General features: G+C 45.7%; 1 pseudogene; it reads right to left on the bottom strand.

Moving 5' to 3' along the window:
• Positions 1–391: 391 nt before the first annotated feature.
• Positions 392–1,776, bottom strand: LOC121437376 (annotated as a pseudogene).
• Between the last annotated feature and the right edge of the window lie 3,383 nt (positions 1,777–5,159).

Here is a 5,159-nt window from a genome sequence, read left to right as displayed (position 1 = left end):
GGGGGAATAAAGATGAAACAGTAGTTAAAACATGATGAATAAAGGAGGGAGGGATGGAAGAAGAAAGCAAGGAAGGAAAGAAGGAAACAGGAATGACCAAGATTAATGGAGCTCTGAGTTCACTTTGCTATGGTTCAAGGCCCTCAACAATCAACACATTTCAGGAATGCACCAGACAGACTTGAGGAAGCAATATACCACAGACTTTGATTTGTTAAATAACACCCCTCCCTTGCCCTCTGTCTTCAAGCATACTCCCTAGAGTATTACAGGCAGGGAAGACTTATCTATTGTGAAGAACCCCTAACACTTTTCCAGGGTAGAATTCTGGCTAGTCCAAAAAGAACCTTTCTTTTAAGGGTTGCGGGAAACTAGACACTGCAACTTTTATTTAGTATTGGCTGCATTTATTTGGAGCAAATTCAGCTCCAGGAGCTGGACGGTTGGAAGCCGGAGGATTTCCACCAATTGCTCCAATTCCTTTCATTGTAGCATCTTGGCCGAAATGTTCAGTTGTTGGTGGGGTCAATCCCAAAGTTCCATCTGGCATCATAGCGGCAGGTCCTGGAGGAGCTGGGGTACCAGTTGGCACAGGAGCAGGGGGCATGGCGCCTCTACTGTTTATGCCCATAGCACCTCCCATAGCCATTTGGCCCATCCGTATCTCTTGTTCTCTCACATCAGGGAAGGTTCCCTTGAATCCTTCCTGCTGTCGCTGCATCATTTCTTCTCGTTGCCGCCGGATTTCTTCCTCACAGTGCCTGCGTTCCTCCTCCTGCCTGAGCTCTAGCTGCTTTCATTTCTGAACCTCTTGGTTATGCAGCTCCTCCATTCTCAGAAGCTCTTCTTGACGCCTCATCAAATCCTGCCTCATTAGCATAACCTGGTGCTCATGGAGTGCTGCCCCCATCTCCATCTCCGGTTTCTCACGAGCCTCCACTTGATCCTGCTTCTCCATCTCAGTGAGTGCCTTCCAGAGCATGGCATACTCATACTCAAAGGACCCCGGCTATGCAGTTCTCGCTCCTTGTGAAATTGCTGGTTTTTTATAACCAGCTTTTCTGGAAGTCCCTCCTCATCTTCTAACTGGTCCATAGGTTCCACAGTCACAGGCCGAGGATATGTGGTTTGCAAGAAGGAGCCTTTACTGCATCTGTCCAGAGCTTTCCGAGCAGCTGGCTTCCCCGAGAACTCAACAACGCCTTACCCCGAGGGCCTTCCTCGGTCATCTACAATGACCACAGCCCTCTCCACCTGGCCAAACACAGAAAAGGCTTCTTCCAGCAGTTTGTTGGACACATACTGAGGAAGGTTGCGGACTGTAAGGGATGCACTATGACAGGCAAAGCGCACACGTAGCTGCTTTCCACGGAGTGACATATTATCCAACTCCACTTTGACAATTTCCGCTAGGGTTCGTGTTTCCAAGTGAATAAAGCCAAAGCCTTTATCCTTATGAATGAAAACCTCGCCTGCTTTCCCATATTTCTCAAAAAGTTTCCTCATTTCCTCCTCAGTGATGTCAGGAGGAAGATTGCCCACAAAGAGACGGCTTCGTTGGGTGAAAGTCTTCTCTCCTGGTTTCCTAAAGTTCTTCAGGTCAATGGTTAAAACTTCATTCTGGCTGCTGGCCTGCTGTCCATTTGCAGGTATTGGTGGGGGTGGTTGCTGCTGCTGCTGCTGCTGCTGCTGATGGTGCTGCTGGTGGTGATGTTGATGGTGCTTCCTTGGAGTATGGTTCTGCTTCTCCAAGTTAAAGGTTTTATTGCTCTGCATGTTTGCACCCTTGACTTCAATTTAAGCACAGCAAAGTGTCTGTCTCCCAATCCTCTCTAACCCCGACTTCCTCTGCCCACAGTTCTTTGCTCAGAGTAACGGTAATGCTGCACGGCCTCCACCGTTCTGAGGAGAGAGCACGTGACCCTCTTTTCCCATTTTGTAAGCTGCTGTTTCAGCTTCTTCACAGTAACCTTTGCCTTACAGAAGCTTTTCAGTTTCATGAGATTCCATTTATTAAGTGTTGATTTTATTGCCCGTGCTACTGATATTCTGTTCAGGAAGTTGTCTCCTGCCCCAATGTAGTCAAGGCTATTCCTCACATTCTCTTCTATCATGTTCAGTATATCTGAATTTCTGTTGAGGTCTTTTATCCACTTGGACTTGAGGTTTGTGTATGGTGATAGGTATGGATTTATTTGCATTCTTCTGCATGCTGACATCCAGTTAGATCATCACCACTTATTAGTTGTGTTCTTTTTCCATTGTGTATTTCTAGCTTCTTTATTAAAAATCAGGTGTCCATGGATGCGTGAATTTTCATCTGGGTCTTCAGTTTGATTTCCTTGATTCACCTGAATAAAGACCATCTTAAAACTCCCAAATAGAAGTCCACATGAGCCTCCTACTCCATCCAAGATGAAATGTTGATAGACAATCTGAATGAAATTCAACGGTTCAAAAACACACAAAAGACACGGAAGCAGGAGGAGATTGCTTGGGAAGAAGGGTTTCGCTGGAAGCAGTAGGAGGATGGAAGAGGTCGATGGGGCAAAAATAAAAGTCATTATGCACATGCATGAAACCCATCCAGAAAATAAATAAAAAGTTCCAAGTGAGGGACTAGGGAGATGACTCAGCAATTAAGAGCTTTATTGATCTTTCAAGGATACCAGGTTTGATTCTCAGCACCCGTTCTAGGAGTGGGATCTGCTACCTTCTGGCCTCCGTGGGCACTGCATGCACATGGTGCAGACACAACTTGCAAGTAAAACATCCATTCACATAAAATAAAAAGAAATAAATCGAAAACGAAAAAGTTCCAAGTGGGAATGTCATTTGCAGATGCAATGGAAGTTTACTTCCATTTAAACATTGTTTTCATTCTCGAGAGCAGTGTTGTGAGTGAAGAGTGAAAGGTGAAATCAGTAGAAAGGTGAAATCAGTCCTGCAAAGTGCTAATTACAATAAACAGGAGTTTCTCCCATGTAGACCATAAATGATGGCCTTTTTCTAACAAAATGTCCACAGTTAACATCAGTGATTGAAGTAATTAGATAGTCTGATCTCTATCTTTGCCTGATCCCTCCCAGTGTTAGGGTGAGCCTGTGCTACGATGCCTGGCTTTTGCATGGATACTGGGCATCTGAACTCTCTTGTTTTCATGCTTGGATGGCAAGCATTTTATCCAATCCCAGTTTAATGGTAATATATTAAAATAGCATGTCACTATGGTTTTTTGGTAAAAAATAGACCAGTGGTGATTCTAGAAAATAAACTCAGAAATGGCATTTTCGTGAACATTCTTTCTTTTATTTTCCCTTTTTAAAATTTTTATTTATTTATTTAAAATTTCTACCTCCTCCCATCCTCCCATTTCCCTCCCCCTCCCCCTCCCTCTCCAGTCCTAAGAGAAGTCAGGGTGCCCTGCCTTGTGGGAAGTCCAAGCCCCCCCCCCTCCATCCAGGTCTAGGAAGGTGAGCATCCCAACAGACTAGGCTCCCCAAAAGCCAGTGCGTGCAGTAGAATCAAAACCCAGTGCCATTATCATTGGCTTCTTAGTCAGCCACCTTCAGAGAGTTCAGTTTGATCACATGCTCTATCAGTCCCAGTCCAGTTGGCCTTGGTGAGCTCCCCTTAGATCAGCCCCACTGTCTCCGTGGGTCGGCACACCCCTCACTGTCCTGACTTTCTTGCTCATGTTCTCCCTCCTTCTGCTCTTCATATGGGCTTTGGGAGCTCAGTCCAGTACTCCGATGTGGGTTTCTGTCTCTATCTCCATCCCTCGCCAGATGAAGGTTCTATGGTGATATGCAAAATATTCATCATTGTGGCTATGGGAGAAGGCCAGTTCAGGCACCCTCTTCTCTGCTGCCCATGGACCTAGCTGGGGAAATCCTCTTGGACACCTGGGAATCCCTCTAGAGCCAAGACGCTTGCCAACCTTAAAATGGCTCCCTTAGTTAAGATATCTTCTTCCCTGCTCCCATATCCACCCTTCCTCCATCTCAATTATCCCATTCCCCCAAGCTCTCCCCAATCCTCCCCTTCTCCCTTCTTTTCCCCCATATTCCCTTCCCCCCAACCCCCCCCCATCCCCCTGATCCCAACTTTTGCCCCGTGATTTTTGTCTATTTCCAATATCCAGGAGGATAACTATGTTTTTATTTGGGTTCACCTTCTTATTTAGCATCTCTAGGATCACGAATTATAGGCTCAATGTCCTTTGTTTATGGCTAGAATCCACTTATGAGTGAGTACATACCATATTCCTCTTTTAAATAAAATCTCAAGAATCTTCTCAGTGGAAATTCCTCAGAATCTATGAGGGTGACCACAATTAACACTCTTAGTAATGTGGGGTACGGAGTCTGAACCGTCTTCTGTAACCAGGCAAGACTTCCAGTGGTAGGACGGGGACATCAACCCAGTCACAAAACCTTCTATCTGTTCTGCTTGCAAGATGTGCTAGGGAAATGGTGTCACAGAACTTGTAGGAGTGGCCAATGAATGACTCTGGTCTAACTTGAGGCCCATTCCAGGAGAGGGAGCCCATGCCTGACACTGCCTGGATGGTCAGGAGCCAGAGGTTGGGCAGCCCAGAAAGCGAGGATAGAACCAAACACAGCTGGAAAACAAAAGTCAATGAAATGGTTCTTGATACTCTACTATACTCATAGACCAGAGCCTGGCATAATCATCATCAGAGAGCCTTCATTCAGCAACTATGGAAACAGATGCAGAGATACATAGCCAAACATTAGGAAGAGCTCAGGAAACCCTGGGGGAAAGAGTGGAGGAAAAATTGTAGGAGCCAGAGGGGTAAGGATGCCACAAGAAAACCCACAGAATCAACTAAGCAGGGCTCATAGGGGCTCACAGAGACTGAATGAACAATCAGGGAGACTGCATGGCACGGCCCTGCAAATATTTTATGGACGAGTAATTTGGTCTTCTTGGGACTCCTAACAGTGGGAGTGAGGGTGTCTCTGACTCTTTTGCCTGCTTTTTGGGACTATTTTTCTTCTACTGGGTTGCCTCATCCAGCCTTGATATGAGGGTTTGTGCCCAGTCTTATTGTAGCTTACTATATGTTCAGTTGATATCCCTGGAAGGCCTGCTCTTTGCTGAAGGAAAACAAAAGAGAAGTGGATATGGGGAGA

This window comes from Microtus oregoni, unplaced genomic scaffold, assembly GCF_018167655.1.
Source record: "Microtus oregoni isolate MIOR12 unplaced genomic scaffold, Mior012 000052F_002, whole genome shotgun sequence".
NCBI classification, from domain to species: Eukaryota; Metazoa; Chordata; class Mammalia; order Rodentia; family Cricetidae; genus Microtus; species Microtus oregoni.
The sequence above is the reverse complement of the archived record's forward strand: the minus strand, read 5'-3'. Positions and strand labels throughout refer to the sequence as shown.